This window comes from Vanellus vanellus (assembly GCF_965231255.1).
Source record: "Vanellus vanellus genome assembly, chromosome: 25".
Classification (NCBI taxonomy): Eukaryota; Metazoa; Chordata; class Aves; order Charadriiformes; family Charadriidae; genus Vanellus; species Vanellus vanellus.
In genome coordinates, this window is record NC_138930.1 from 1 (window position 1) to 17,092 (window position 17,092).

Below are 17,092 nucleotides of genomic sequence, written 5' to 3' on the forward strand. Positions count from 1 at the left end.
GTTCAAGTTACAAGTTAAAGTTAAAAGTTACAGGTTAAAGTTACCAAGTTAAAGTTCAAACGTTAAGGTTAATCAAGTTAAAAGTTAAGTTAAAGTTAAAGTTAAAGTTGTTTAAGTTCCCGTTAAACACTAACCCTAACCCTAACCCTACCCTAACCCTAACCCTAACCCTAACCCCTAACCCTAACCCTAACCCTAACCCTAACCCTAACCCTAACCCTAACCCTAACCCTAACCCTAACCCTAACCCTAACCCTAACCCTACCCTAACCCTAACCCTAACCCTAACCCTAACCCTAACCCTAACCCTAACCCTAACCCTAACCCTAACCCTAACCCTAACCCTAACCCTAACCCTAACCCTAACCCTAACCCTAACCCTAACCCTAACCCTAACCCTAACCCTAACCCTAACCCTAACCCTAACCCTAACCCTAACCCTAACCCTAACCCTAACCCTAACCCTAACCCTAACCCTAACCCTAACCCTAACCCTAACCCTAACCCTAACCCTAACCCTAACCCTAACCCTAACCCTAACCCTAACCCTAACCCTAACCCTAACCCTAACCCTAACCCTAACCCTAACCCTAACCCTAACCCTAACCCTAACCCTAACCCTAACCCTAACCCTAACCCTAACCCTAACCCTAACCCTAACCCTAACCCTAACCCTAACCCTAACCCTAACCCTAACCCTAACCCTAACCCTAACCCTAACCCTAACCCTAACCCGTTGCCCTAACCCTAACCCGTTGCCCTAACCCTAACCCGTTGCCCTAACCCTAACCCTAACCCGTTGCCCTAACCCGTTGCCCTAACCCGTTGCCCTAACCCGTTGCCCTAACCCGTTGCCCTAACCCGTTGCCCTAACCCGTTGCCCTAACCCGTTGCCCTAACCCGTTGCCCTAACCCGTTACCCTAACCCTAACCCTAACCCTAACCCTAACCCTAACCCTAACCCTAACCCTAACCCTAACCCTAATGCCCTAACCCTGGTTGCCCTAACCCTAACCCTAACCCTAACCCTAACCCTAACCCCTAACCCCTAACCCCTAACCCCACACCCTAATCCTAGGCTGTAAGTTGACATCATAAGACCTAACCCTAACCTTGCACCCTAACTGTAACTGTAGGTTTTTTTAATTTTTGAATTTATTTTTTGAGATTTTATCGCTGTTGTGGTTGGATTTATAGATTTTGTTGTATTTTTTATTATTTTTTGATTTTTTTTGGTGCAGTGTGTGGTTTTTGTTTTTTAAGGGTTTTATTGGGTTTGGAGTTGTTGTTTAATTTTGTTTTTTTTAAAAGTAGTGTTGTTTGTTTTTGTGCAGTTGGGTGGTACTGTGTATTGTGCAGGTTTTGGTGTTGCTATTTTTTCATTGTTTTTAATTTTGCTGTGGTTTATTTTTTTGATATTGTGTGGTGTGTTGTGTGTTTTGGTTATTTTTTTTCAGAGTATGTTTTAATGTGTATAATTGGGGTGGAGTGTGTTCGGTTAGTTTGATGTGTTTCAGGTGAAAAAAAAAAATTAACTAATTTGCATAATTAATTGGCTCATTTGCATAATGAGGTGCTAATTAATTACCGTGTGGGTGGTTAGCAATTGTAGTAACTGGTGAGCAGTGCTGAGGTGTGTACTGTTGTCTGTGGTTTCCTGAAAACCTTAAAAATAATAAGTGTAGCATTGCACTAGGAACCCGCATCCACAGGGCCGCCCACTTTTCCTACTTAAATTCTCTGATGTTTCTGATAAATGCCACTAAGTCTGACATTTACAAGTACTGCTCAGTCATGTGCCTGACATAGACTATTAGGGTTATGCTTTATTCATGTTCCTGCAGCTACTAACAGCCATGAACAGGCTCTCAAAGCTCTGCTCAATAGGCACGTACTCTCACTAATCACCACTGTGCACGCAGAGCTCAATAACCCGACACAGTCAGATAGACACGTGCTCGACAACTGTCAGCCGTGTTCCACCACATGCAAGTGCGCTCTGACATATGCATGCTCTACAACTGAGCCACACATACCCACCCGAGTCCCGAATCGATCAAAAAACAAACAAGAGCAGCATGACAGCAAACAATACTTTATTAATTGCAGATGCAGACACTGCACTTCTGGCATTTATTTGACAGCTGGACTTCCTGGACTTGTCGTGGCCATTCCCCTTCCTCGCTGCTCACACTGACTCCTGCTGCACAATACTCCTCAAACCTCAATGAGTCCTACTACTGTCTTCCTAGGGGCTCTCCTACATTACAGGCATTCTCCGGCCCAGGATGCTGTCTCCAAATTTTCTGTTACCTTGGACAGGGCTGCAACTACTACATGCACTCCCTCGTCAGCACCTACTTTGACTCCATACTCATCCAAATATGTACATGGACCTTCTGTTACCCCAGATGCAACTTTGTTACCTGTAGTGGCCCCAGCTGACAATACCAAACAATAACAACTTACATCCTATAGGTTATTTATTTTATTTACACTTGAAAAGGGGTGATTTAGTCATCCTTCATTATAGACGGGTCAGAGAAGACATTGCAAGCTCTGTGAGTTTTGCATTGACCTTTTAAATAACACAGCCCTGAATGAATCTGTTGACAGAAGGTGAGCAATTTAAAAATACATTTGAAAGTACGCGACAGAATTATGACAAGGGTTGTGCCAGAAAAACATATAAACTCTTACTATGCTGTTACAGTTCTTAAACACACATTAAATGCATAGCTTACAGTATCTGTTGCTATCTTTGGACTTTGTGCCTGCACAAAGACACTCCAGAAACTGGTCCGCCTTAACCCTCGGCACCATGGCCACAGTCAACATGTTCCCGGTCCTGCCATGACAGCTAAAGGCCTTCTTATAGTTCTCGCTCCCCTGAGGGATACGCGCTCTTTCCCCAAGTCTGTCAGGTTCCATCTTCTAGGTGACAGCTCCTCTGAAACTTCCTACCCTCACAAAGGAATGGGTGAATGGTGCTCCTCTGGAAAAGGCTGCAGACCTCTAAAAATCAAAGCAGAGAAAAATTTATACAGATTCTGATGCCATATTTCTCACATCACTTCCCAAGACTATTATTTTGCCATACAGGTAGAGAGATGCCCATTCCTCCTCCACACTAGCCATCTCCTCTGACACCCCACAACATTGCCCTGTAAGCATAAACTACCACTACGCACAACTCCCAAACGTGACAAACACTAATCACCTACCAGACTGCTCCCCCAAAAATCCATTTCCAGGAGGCTCACAGGTGACCCTGCCTGCAAAAACCCCGGCCCGTGCCTGACCTCCGCCCAAACTTTGGCGATGAACGTCGCCTCGCAGAGCAGCCGGGACCGGGGAAAAAAAACCCAGCCGGGGGAAGAAAAAAAAAATCCCCCGGCTGGGGTTTTTTATTCTAGTGGTTTGCCCTGCGAACCTGCAAAGGAAAACACGCACACAGCCGCAGCCAACCTGCGGGTCAACACAACCACCAAACCACACACAAACACCGGCCAGACACCCCGCTCCCTCCACGGCCACACCGGCCCAACCTCCCGCTGGGCTCCTGCGTTCTCCCACCTGCCGGCCAAAAGCTGCCGTGGGCCCGTCTCTGCGGCGCTCCTCCAGAGCGCCACCCAGAGCGGCCTCGCAGGGGACCCTGCCTGCAAAAACCCCGGCCCGTGCCTGACCTCCGCCCAAACTTTGGCGATGAACGTCGCCTCGCAGAGCGGCCGGGACCGGGGAAAAAAAACCCAGCCGGGGGAAGAAAAAAAAAAATCCCCCGGCTGGGGTTTTTTATTCTAGTGGTTTGCCCTGCGAACCTGCAAAGGAAAACACGCACACAGCCGCAGCCAACCTGCGGGTCAACACAACCACCAAACCACACACAAACACCGGCCAGACACCCCGCTCCCTCCACGGCCACACCGGCCCAACCTCCCGCTGGGCTCCTGCGTTCTCCCACCTGCCGGCCAAAAGCTGCCGTGGGCCCGTCTCTGCGGCGCTCCTCCAGAGCGCCACCCAGAGCGGCCTCGCAGGGGACCCTGCCTGCAAAAACCCCGGCCCGTGCCTGACCTCCGCCCAAACTTTGGCGATGAACGTCGCCTCGCAGAGCGGCCGGGACCGGGGAAAAAAAACCCAGCCGGGGGAAGAAAAAAAAAAATCCCCCGGCTGGGGTTTTTTATTCTAGTGGTTTGCCCTGCGAACCTGCAAAGGAAAACACGCACACAGCCGCAGCCAACCTGCGGGTCAACACAACCAAACCACACACAAACACCGGCCAGACACCCCGCTCCCTCCACGGCCACACCGGCCCAACCTCCCGCTGGGCTCCTGCGTTCTCCCACCTGCCGGCCAAAAGCTGCCGTGGGCCCGTCTCTGCGGCGCTCCTCCAGAGCGCCACCCAGAGCGGCCTCGCAGGGGACCCTGCCTGCAAAAACCCCGGCCCGTGCCTGACCTCCGCCCAAACTTTGGCGATGAACGTCGCCTCGCAGAGCGGCCGGGACCGGGGAAAAAAAACCCAGCCGGGGGAAGAAAAAAAAAAATCCCCCGGCTGGGGTTTTTTATTCTAGTGGTTTGCCCTGCGAACCTGCAAAGGAAAACACGCACACAGCCGCAGCCAACCTGCGGGTCAACACAACCACCAAACCACACACAAACACCGGCCAGACACCCCGCTCCCTCCACGGCCACACCGGCCCAACCTCCCGCTGGGCTCCTGCGTTCTCCCACCTGCCGGCCAAAAGCTGCCGTGGGCCCGTCTCTGCGGCGCTCCTCCAGAGCGCCACCCAGAGCGGCCTCGCAGGGGACCCTGCCTGCAAAAACCCCGGCCCGTGCCTGACCTCCGCCCAAACTTTGGCGATGAACGTCGCCTCGCAGAGCGGCCGGGACCGGGGAAAAAAAACCCAGCCGGGGGAAGAAAAAAAAAAATCCCCCGGCTGGGGTTTTTTATTCTAGTGGTTTGCCCTGCGAACCTGCAAAGGAAAACACGCACACAGCCGCAGCCAACCTGCGGGTCAACACAACCAAACCACACACAAACACCGGCCAGACACCCCGCTCCCTCCACGGCCACACCGGCCCACCCTCCCGCTGGGCTCCTGCGTTCTCCCACCTGCCGGCCAAAAGCTGCCGTGGGCCCGTCTCTGCGGCGCTCCTCCAGAGCGCCACCCAGAGCGGCCTCGCAGGGGACCCTGCCTGCAAAAACCCCGGCCCGTGCCTGACCTCCGCCCAAACTTTGGCGATGAACGTCGCCTCGCAGAGCGGCCGGGACCGGGGAAAAAAAACCCAGCCGGGGGAAGAAAAAAAAAATCCCCCGGCTGGGGTTTTTTATTCTAGTGGTTTGCCCTGCGAACCTGCAAAGGAAAACACGCACACAGCCGCAGCCAACCTGCGGGTCAACACAACCACCAAACCACACACAAACACCGGCCAGACACCCCGCTCCCTCCACGGCCACACCGGCCCAACCTCCCGCTGGGCTCCTGCGTTCTCCCACCTGCCGGCCAAAAGCTGCCGTGGGCCCGTCTCTGCGGCGCTCCTCCAGAGCGCCACCCAGAGCGGCCTCGCAGGGGACCCTGCCTGCAAAAACCCCGGCCCGTGCCTGACCTCCGCCCAAACTTTGGCGATGAACGTCGCCTCGCAGAGCGGCCGGGACCGGGGAAAAAAAACCCAGCCGGGGGAAGAAAAAAAAAAATCCCCCGGCTGGGGTTTTTTATTCTAGTGGTTTGCCCTGCGAACCTGCAAAGGCAAACACGCACACAGCCGCAGCCAACCTGCGGGTCAACACAACCACCAAACCACACACAAACACCGGCCAGACACCCCGCTCCCTCCACGGCCACACCGGCCCAACCTCCCGCTGGGCTCCTGCGTTCTCCCACCTGCCGGCCAAAAGCTGCCGTGGGCCCGTCTCTGCGGCGCTCCTCCAGAGCGCCACCCAGAGCGGCCTCGCAGGGGACCCTGCCTGCAAAAACCCCGGCCCGTGCCTGACCTCCGCCCAAACTTTGGCGATGAACGTCGCCTCGCAGAGCGGCCGGGACCGGGGAAAAAAAACCCAGCCGGGGGAAGAAAAAAAAAAATCCCCCGGCTGGGGTTTTTTATTCTAGTGGTTTGCCCTGCGAACCTGCAAAGGAAAACACGCACACAGCCGCAGCCAACCTGCGGGTCAACACAACCAAACCACACACAAACACCGGCCAGACACCCCGCTCCCTCCACGGCCACACCGGCCCAACCTCCCGCTGGGCTCCTGCGTTCTCCCACCTGCCGGCCAAAAGCTGCCGTGGGCCCGTCTCTGCGGCGCTCCTCCAGAGCGCCACCCAGAGCGGCCTCGCAGGGGACCCTGCCTGCAAAAACCCCGGCCCGTGCCTGACCTCCGCCCAAACTTTGGCGATGAACGTCGCCTCGCAGAGCGGCCGGGACCGGGGAAAAAAAACCCAGCCGGGGGAAGAAAAAAAAAATCCCCCGGCTGGGGTTTTTTATTCTAGTGGTTTGCCCTGCGAACCTGCAAAGGAAAACACGCACACAGCCGCAGCCAACCTGCGGGTCAACACAACCACCAAACCACACACAAACACCGGCCAGACACCCCGCTCCCTCCACGGCCACACCGGCCCAACCTCCCGCTGGGCTCCTGCGTTCTCCCACCTGCCGGCCAAAAGCTGCCGTGGGCCCGTCTCTGCGGCGCTCCTCCAGAGCGCCACCCAGAGCGGCCTCGCAGGGGACCCTGCCTGCAAAAACCCCGGCCCGTGCCTGACCTCCGCCCAAACTTTGGCGATGAACGTCGCCTCGCAGAGCGGCCGGGACCGGGGAAAAAAAACCCAGCCGGGGGAAGAAAAAAAAAATCCCCCGGCTGGGGTTTTTTATTCTAGTGGTTTGCCCTGCGAACCTGCAAAGGAAAACACGCACACAGCCGCAGCCAACCTGCGGGTCAACACAACCACCAAACCACACACAAACACCGGCCAGACACCCCGCTCCCTCCACGGCCACACCGGCCCAACCTCCCGCTGGGCTCCTGCGTTCTCCCACCTGCCGGCCAAAAGCTGCCGTGGGCCCGTCTCTGCGGCGCTCCTCCAGAGCGCCACCCAGAGCGGCCTCGCAGGGGACCCTGCCTGCAAAAACCCCGGCCCGTGCCTGACCTCCGCCCAAACTTTGGCGATGAACGTCGCCTCGCAGAGCAGCCGGGACCGGGGAAAAAAAACCCAGCCGGGGGAAGAAAAAAAAAATCCCCCGGCTGGGGTTTTTTATTCTAGTGGTTTGCCCTACGAGCCTGCAAAGGAAAACACGCACACAGCCGCAGCCAACCTGCGGGTCAACACAACCACCAAACCACACACAAACACGGGCCAGACACCCCGCTCCCTCCACGGCCACACCGGCCCAACCTCCCGCTGGGCTCCTGCGTTCTCCCACCTGCCGGCCAAAAGCTGCCGTGGGCCCGTCTCTGCCCACGGACCCAGAGCGGCCTCGCAGGGGACCCTGCCTGCAAAAGCCCCGACCCATGCCTGACATCTACCAAAACTATGGCAATAAACATCACCTCGCAGAGCAGCCAAGACTGGTGGGGGAAAAAAAAAAAAAAAAAAACACACCAGGGGAAAGCAATACATCCCCTGGCTGGTTTTTTTTTTGTTTGTTTGTTTGTTTTTTTTGTTTGTTTTATTTTTTTTACCCCAGTTATTTGCCCTACAAGCCTGCAAATCCCTGACTGCTCGGAGCCCCATATGCTCTTTCTACACGCTTACCGCAAGTCGCCTACAACAACTGCATAAAAACCACAAATGCATTAATGTCTTACCTTATCTTACCTCACAATCTGGTTGTAATTCACTCCCTTCCCGGCCACATGCAGAGAGATGGAGACCCTTTAATCATCTATGCTGCCTACACAATATCATATGATACATACAAAGATAGAGCCACGTAATGTTCACACAAGTCAAACAACTTGACGTGCCCTTAGAGCACCATTGAGACAAAATACAATACAGGGTGATAGAATGCAGGTCCATCTCTGACGGCAGTTGAGACAGTTACAGGGTGGTGCGACGTGACATCGTCTCTGGCGGCGGTCCAGATGACTACGGAGGGGTGCTGACAAAAGGCAAACAACAATATAAGGCGATACAGTACAAGACGGTCTTGGATGGTGGTAGACACCGACGCAGACCCAGACGAGGCAAATCCCATACAGAGCCGAACAAGACACTAGGCAGTCAAATACGGAACGCTCCGATAACAAAACCGCAATAGAGGGCGGTACGATGCGAGACCGCCTCAGATGTTGGTCAGGACAATGTCACGGCAGTACAATGCAAAACTGATACTCAGCAGAACAATACAATACACACTCAAAAAACCAGTGATCTAATAACAACACACAATACAGGGTGACACAAAGCCAGATGGTCTCTGCTGGCGGGCGAGACGGTTACGGAGCATCACGATGTGATACAAAGTAGACCTGCACAATATGAGATGCTCTCCAATGTCAGTCAAGACTATTACAGAGAAATACAATGCACAACCACTACAGAGAGGGACAGTGCAATAGGCATTCAAATAGGGGATGATCCAATTGAAAAAAAGGAAATACAGGGTTGTACAATGCAAAACCATCTCCGATCTCAGTCGAGACCGTTACAAAGCTATACAATGTGAGACACGAGGCGATACGGGGTGATACAATACAAGACGGTCTCAAATGGCAGTCGAGACCGTTACAGAGCTGTACGATGCAAAGCCAATACAATGCCAAACAATGCAACGTGCACTCCGGTACAGATTGATCCATCACAAAAAAAAACCAGTAGGGGGCAGTATGAAGCGAGACGGTCTCGCGTGGCGGTCGAGATAGTTACGGAGTGGCACGATGCGAGACAAAACGCAATACGGGCCGTTACAATGTAAAACAGTCTCAGATGAAGGTTGACACAATTACGGAGCGGTACAATGCAAAACCAATAGAGCCAAACAATGCCATACCCATTCAAATACAGAACGGTCCGACACAAGACGCATGATGCAGAGTGACGCTGCGAAGTGGTCTCTGATAGCGGCAGAGACAATTACGGGGCGGTACAATCCGACGCATACCCAAATACTGAGCTTTACAAAGCAAAAGAAAAAGTAAGCGCTGCCTGGCTAGGCGGTCTCGGATGGCAGTCTGAACTACAGCGCCGCGCTACAACGCAACTCTAGAATGACGCGTGCCTGAGAAGCTTGGCTTTAGGACCTTACCTCAAAAAGACATGCGGATGAGATGCCATAGAACATCTCTATGGAACTAGAAAGTACAAAAGCATAGCGGTCCTTCCAGGCCACATCGCCTCCCTGAAGGTAACCCTCCAGATACATCCGTGACGCTAAGTGTGCTTGAAGCTCCGATCGCAGGTGGCGCACGCGGACCCGTGGCACATGCAGAGGCTGCAAGAGTGACCGTGAGACACTATAAGACTGTGGGTGAGAACAACTCCCGTAGGGTTGATGATGCCGGCGCAGAAGCCCTACGGTGCCACGGTGACGTAAATACCTTATAGCGGCCCTGCAAGAGAGGCGACGGCTGCCGCCTGTGACAGAAAGCGGCCGCCAAAATCATCACGGTGGATGCATGAGAAGGCAGGCTTTAAGACCTGAACCTCTTAAGGACATGGGAACGAAACCCCAGAAGACTACTCTGTGGAAACGGGAATCTCAACGACGGAGCCACACGTGCCGCCTGGCTTGCCGCCACAAGTGGAGACCGATCGGAAAGATCCGCAACATAATACGCGCTGGAAGGAAGGACGCTTTAAAGTAGACTATCGAGACGAGAACTGCTCGACAGGCACTACGCTGATGAGGTGATGCTCTCTAGACACTCTGGAGGGCCAGCGAGGTGCCTCCTGATCAAAAAAGGAGCAATGGAGACTTTGAGACCAGAAGAAGGTATTACGCAAGACACAGAAAACAGGCCGTGCAAACTACGTGATGACAAACATGAGCCGGAACTGCCCTGACCGGTGCAGGTTACCCTCACGCTGAAGTGTAACCCCCTCTCTTTACCTGCCCAAAGGGGACCGGTCCGGGGCAGCCCTCTGCCCTACACTAACTTTAAAACCCATCTCTCCGGTTGCTGACCCTGTCCCCTCCCTCCCCAAACAATCTTGGCCACCAGTCCATCCGCTGAGCTTTCCGAGAGCCTGGGCTCCAAAGCCATCCTCGATGAAAAAAACCCCGATTGGCAAACAGCATTAATCCTGCAGGTGATAGATTCTTCATCGCCTGCAAAAACAAACAAAAAAAATGCACACACAATACTGCCGTTGGGAAGCATCGCGTCGGTCAACATAAACTTCTCCTGTAACAGCCCCTGCCTCGGACACACCGTGGTGTTCTGCTCACCTGCTCTGCACGGATTCCCGAGTTGGTTGCTGTGACCGTCATTGTTCTGGCACCTGACAGAATCAAGAATTCAAACTGGGGAAAAACAACAACAAAACAACCAAGTGTAACTGCGCTCGTAGAGGCAGCGGTCACATCTTCCCTCTAATACCAGAAACGAAGACCCACCTTCTCACGGTACTCCGCTCGGCTCTGCTGCGCCACCCTGCGCAGCTGGTCCCGCTATGTCTGAAAAAACAACATCGACAATCAGCTGGATGCAGAGAGATGGCTTCATAACGCTTAAGTCTGGTTCCTATTTAGAAACGTCATCTGGCAGCTCACCAGAAAAAACACCCACAAACTTCAAGCCCCACGCATAGCAGCCTTTGCTTCTTTGAGATGCGGTCTCCGGCGCTACCCCTGAACGGCCCCTCCTGCAGAGCTCTGCCCTTCCCCATAAAGCGTTAATGAAAACCCTGTTTGCAAAACCCGCTGACAGCCGCTCGGTCCGAAATAACCTTACCGACATTGCCTCGACACACCAACATATTAACTGTAGAATCTTACGGCTATCCCACCTACGCCTGACTCTACACCCCTGGGCAGGGCGACTCCGAGCCACGCAGACATGCACAGATACTACACAGAACACCACAAACAATGTGCCTCAAAGGTGAGAGAAAACTCTCAGTGAGAAGAATGACACCGGGATGGAAGTCGTTGTCGGGCAAGAAGACCTGCAAGACCGCAACGGTGATGGGAGGAGGCTCTGGGAAACACCCCCAATTAAAAAAAAAAAAAAAAAAAAAAAAAAAAAAAGAGTAGGACTCCAAGGCCTGTGACGAGAAATGACTCTCAAAACCGAGATGATGTATGTGCACGAAGCCCGGCTTCAAGCCCTACAAACATAAGGATGAAGGGAACGAGACACGGTCCCTGAAAATGGATGGGTAGAGAGCAGAGCTGCTCGTGCAGCCGGGAACGATGCTACAAAAGCGGAGCGACAGAAAAGTCTTCCGATCAAGACCGAGCCACGCTTTAAGCTCATAAAGCGACAAGAGAAACACCCGGTTGGCACCGTGCTGATGAGTACTGGCGATTGAACCCCACGGGCTGCGCCTGAGACATGTGTCATGCTCCTCGTGCAAAGAGCAACGAGGACATTAAGAACTGAGGAAGCTCTATGACACATAAGACGTATCACACAGACTATACGACAACAGACACAGGCTGAAACCGCCCTGCCCGGCACATGCTAGCGTTGCGCTGAGGAGTAACCTGCTCCCCCTTTACCTGCCCAAAGGGGACAGCTCCTGGACAGCCCTCTGCCCTACACTACCTTTAAAACCTGTCCCTGCAATTGCCGACCTGGTCCCCACCTTCCCCCGACCCCACCGCGGTGCCGCTCCCTCGACTTATCTTTCAGAGGGCCGGGAGGCTTAATCCATTCGCAACGAGGAAAACCACCGTCCGCCGACAGGATTCATGCGGCTGTCACCAGTCTCCTCTTCATCACCTTTAAAGAAAGACCCAAACAGCACACAACACTGCCATCAGTCGGCATCACGTCAGTCAACACGGACCTTTACCGCAACACGCCCCTCCTCAGAAGTGCCGCTGCATTTCTGATTACCTGCTCCATGTCGACTACAAAGTCAAATGCTGCGGCTGCGTGTGAGCCAACACAGGCAGGGCACAGGAAGAGCCACAAAAACACAGGTGAAGTGCGACGAGTAAGTTTTTTGTCATTACATCACCAGCCGGGAAACTCCCAAAGTGGGGCCTGGGCAGAGGCACACGAGCACAGATCCAGGCACCGATCTGTCTGTGCTCGAGGATCACCAAATGTGCTGTTTGCACCTGTATATTGGGGATTGCGCGGCCAGAGTTCACTGCCGCGCTTTGCCCTTTCCCACAGGAGGGCAGGAATCTCAAGTTTGTCCAATGGGGTGCTTCCAAGTCTCTCGCAGGCCTATGTTATCAAAACGCAGATGGTCTGCCTGTCAAGCACACGAGACTAAACAGTGATTAGTATGGTATACCTGTTCTTCTACACCCCAGCTTTGAGTCACTTAAGTAGGTTTAGAATCCTCCTTGACATCCTTCTGTTTCTTCTCCTGTGCAGACGGTCATCATCTGTGGCACCTAAAAGACGGAGAGACTCAAAATTACCGTTGCGCTCGCAAGAAGTCACTGACCCTGTGTGCCTCCTCTCGACTACCTGGCTCGCCTCAAACCCTCGCCCGCTCCCAAAGGCGGCCCGCACAGTGCCTGCAAAGTAAAAGGGAGAAAAGCTTCACTGAGCTGACACGTGATACTTTGCTGTTAGACACTAAAGGGGCCCGCGACGGCCTCGCCGGCTCGAACCGTTCACAGGCTTGTGGCATTGTTCATCTGAGCCTATGTGCAGCACCTGCAAAAACACAAGCAGAGCAGCACCTGCTGAGATACACTCTGAAACTTTAGGCTGTGGATAACAATTCCCATCTCCCGCTGCTTTACCTTGACAGCTTGCCGGCCCAGCCTCCGTCACTTTGGATTGCCGCTTTCTGTCTTGCGCCCCACCTGTAAAATACAAGCGGCACAGGTTCCTTAAAACTTGACTGGCCTGAAAAACAACTGATACTTCAGCCTGCCGATCGCCGGTCACCTGGACAGAGTCAGCCACTGAGTCAGCTCGCTGCTTCAGGGATTGAAATTGAAAAAAACGATACCATAAATGCTGGCATAGAGCCACCATTCACATCTTCCCTCTAATGCCGCACATGGCGACCCACCTTCTTATAGTGCTCCGATTGGCTCTGCTACATCGCCCTGCACAGCTTGTCCCTCTGCATCTGAAAAACAACAAACGAGTCACCTGGGAAGCAACGGCTTCCTCATTCCGATGGTCACACTCCCAATTACAAATACTATCTAGATTCCAACTACAGCCTGTCATAACAAAAAAAAAAAAAAATAACAAACTCAAAGTGCCATACGAAGCAGCCTTTTTGGTTTTTAAGGTGCAGACTCCTGCACTACTGCTGACCAGCATGTCCAACGTGGCACGGCTCATCTCAAAAACCACTAATGGAAGAGCTGTCCATACAGCCTGCTGATGGCTACACAATCCCAGATGACTGTACCACCTTGGCCCCGACAGCCTGGACACAGCAACATGTTAACCATAGACTTACTCCTATCCCACCTACCCCTGACTCGACACCCCCGGGCAGGGCGGCTCCGAGCCACACAAACACAGATGGACAGACTGACGCTACGCAAAATCCTACAATGTACCTCAAAGATGAGAGAAAACTCTCAGCGAGAATGACGACACCTCGACCAAAGACGTCATCAAGCAAAAGGATGAGCGAGACCGTAATGGTGAAGTGAGGGGCCTCGACGGAAACCCCGGAGAACGTGCAGAACGTCACGACCCGTGACAAGAAGCGACTCGCCAAACTGCAAAGATGAAGCCCGGTTTTCTGCATGTACAAGACCTAAGAGCGTAATGATGCGGGGCAGAAGGCCCGCGCCCTGAAAACGGATGGCCAGAGAGCAGAGCTGCTCACGCAGCTGGGAACCGCGCCGCAAATGAGGACCGTCCAGACACTTCCGTGACACCGCACCTATCCACGCTTTAGGCTTTTATTGCAAGAAAAGCGGTGCCCGACTGGCGCTATGCCGATGAGAACAGGCGTTTGAGACTCCAGGGGTGCCGCCTGAGGCACCGTGCCTTGCTGCTTGAGCATAAACCCGACATCGAGATCCGACAAAGGTCTAATACACCAAAGACAGACCACACCGATGACACCGCAGACACAGGCTGGAACCGCCCTGCCCGGCACACGCTACCGTCAGGCTGAAGAGTAACCCGCTCCCCTTACCTGCCTAAAGGGGATTGCTCCGCGACAGCCCTCTGCCCTACGCTAACTTTAAAAGCCATCCCTGCGACTCCCAAACTTGTCCCGTCCCCCCCAAACAGTTTCCACCGACATTTCCTCAGCTTATCTTTCAAAGAGCGATGGGTCCGAAGCCATCCTCAACAAGAAAAACACCACAGGCAGCCAAGTGGATTGAGCCTGCATTCACCAGGTTTCTCTTCATCATCTGAAAAAAAAAAAAAAAAAAAGTTATTCACACAACAAAACCACACATGAATCTACAGACAACAGCGTCATCAGTCAATATCGCATCGGTCAACACGCAATTTTCCTGTGCCATCCCCAGCTCAGATGCGCCGTGGCATTCTGCTCGCCTGCTCTCCACTGATGCCACAGTCGCATGCTGTGACGCTCATTGTTTGTAGCGTTTAAGAGTCACAAAATTACAATTGCATTTACATAACTCACCAGCTCCAGGCGCCTCCTCTCTACAACACACCTCGCCTAAAATTCTCCTCCAATTCCAAATGCAGCCTGCACAGTACCTGCAAATCCAAAGGGAAATGCTTCACTGAGCTACCACAGAATACTTTGCTACAAGACGCCTACCCTGCCCACAACCCCCTCACCTGCTCCTACGGCTCGACAGCACGCGGCAGCACCCCACCGAGCCTGCGTGCGGCACCTGCAAAAATCCAAGAGATACAGCACATGCTGAGACACTGCCCTCAACCGTAGCCCCTGGCCACCGAATCGCATCTCCCGCCCCTTCCACGTGACAACTCGCCGGCCCATCCTCTACCCCTTTGGGTCACCACCTTCACCCTTGCGCGCCACCTGTAAGACACAAACAACACCGGTCGCTTATCACTTCACTGGCAATACAACACCCAGACAACTAACTGCTACCCAATCACTCATCTTACCTGCACTGAATAAGCCCTGGTGCTCGTATCCCACAGTGCTCCTTGCTTCAAGCTTCCAACTGAAACAGAAAAATACCCTGATGTAGTCATCGCAGAGCCACCGCTCACAGCTTCCCTCTAAGACCACACACCTACCCACCTTCTGACAGAGCTCCGCTCGGCTCTCCTACGTCGCCCCGCACAGCACGTCCCCCTGCGCCTGAAAAAACAATATCAAAGAAGTCACCTGGAGACGGAGAGATAGCTTCATAATGACAAATGTTCCCATTGACGAGTGTCATCTACAGCCCAACTACAACCTGCCAGAACCAAAGGCCACTAATCTTAAACTCCACACAAAGCAGCCTCAATACCTTGGAGAGGCAATCTCCGTCGATACTGCTTAACAGCCTCTCCCTCATAGCTCTGCTACGCCCCTAAGAACATTACCAAAAAAAGCTGCCCACGCAACCCGCCGATGGCTACTCGATCCCAGGTGACTGTACCACCTTGGCCCCAACAGCCTAGCCAGAACACTGGGTTAAGCACACACTCTTACTGCCATCCCACCTACCCCTGACCCGACAACCCCGGGCAGGGCGGCTCCGAGCCACACAAACACACAGATGGACAGATTGACGCTACGCAAAATCCTACAATGTACCTCAAAGATGAGAGAAAACTCTCAGCGAGAATGACGACACCTCGACCAAAGACGTCATCAAGCAAAAGGATGAGCGAGACCGTAATGGTGAAGTGAGGGGCCTCGACGGAAACCCCGGAGAACGTGCAGAACGTCATGACCCGTGACAAGAAGCGACTCGCCAAAATGCGAAGATGTACATTCAGAAAGCCGGGCTCCAAGACCTAAGAGCATAACGATGCGGGGCAGAAGGCCCGCGCCCTGAAAACGGATGGCCAGAGAGCAGAGCTGCTCACGCAGCTGGGAACCGCGCCGCAAATGAGGACCGTCCAGACACTTCCGTGACACCGCACCTATCCACGCTTTAGGCTTTTAATGCAAGAAAAGCGGTGCCCGACTGGCGCTATGCCGATGAGAACAGGCGTTTGAGACTCCAGGGGTGCCGCCTGAGGCACCGTGCCTTGCTGCTTGAGCATAAACCCGACATCGAGATCCGACAAAGGTCTAATACACCAAAGACAGACCACACCGATGACACCGCAGACACAGGCTGGAACCGCCCTGCCCGGCACACGCTACCGTCAGGCTGAAGAGTAACCCGCTCCCCTTACCTGCCTAAAGGGGATTGCTCCGCGACAGCCCTCTGCCCTACGCTAACTTTAAAAGCCATCCCTGCGACTCCCAAACTTGTCCCGTCCCCCCCAAACAGTTTCCACCGACATTTCCTCAGCTTATCTTTCAAAGAGCGATGGGTCCGAAGCCATCCTCAACAAGAAAAACACCACAGGCAGCCAAGTGGATTGAGCCTGCATTCACCAGGTTTCTCTTCATCATCTGAAAAAAAAAAAAAAAAAGTTATTCACACAACAAAACCACACATGAATCTACAGACAACAGCGTCATCAGTCAATATCGCATCGGTCAACACGCAATTTTCCTGTGCCATCCCCAGCTCAGATGCGCCGTGGCATTCTGCTCGCCTGCTCTCCACTGATGCCACAGTCGCATGCTGTGACGCTCATTGTTTGTAGCGTTTAAGAGTCACAAAATTACAATTGCATTTACATAACTCACCAGCTCCAGGCGCCTCCTCTCTACAACACACCTCGCCTAAAATTCTCCTCCAATTCCAAATGCAGCCTGCACAGTACCTGCAAATCCAAAGGGAAATGCTTCACTGAGCTACCACAGAATACTTTGCTACAAGACGCCTACCCTGCCCACAACCCCCTCACCTGCTCCTACGGCTCGACAGCACGCGGCAGCACCCCACCGAGCCTGCGTGCGGCACCTGCAAAAATCCAAGAGAT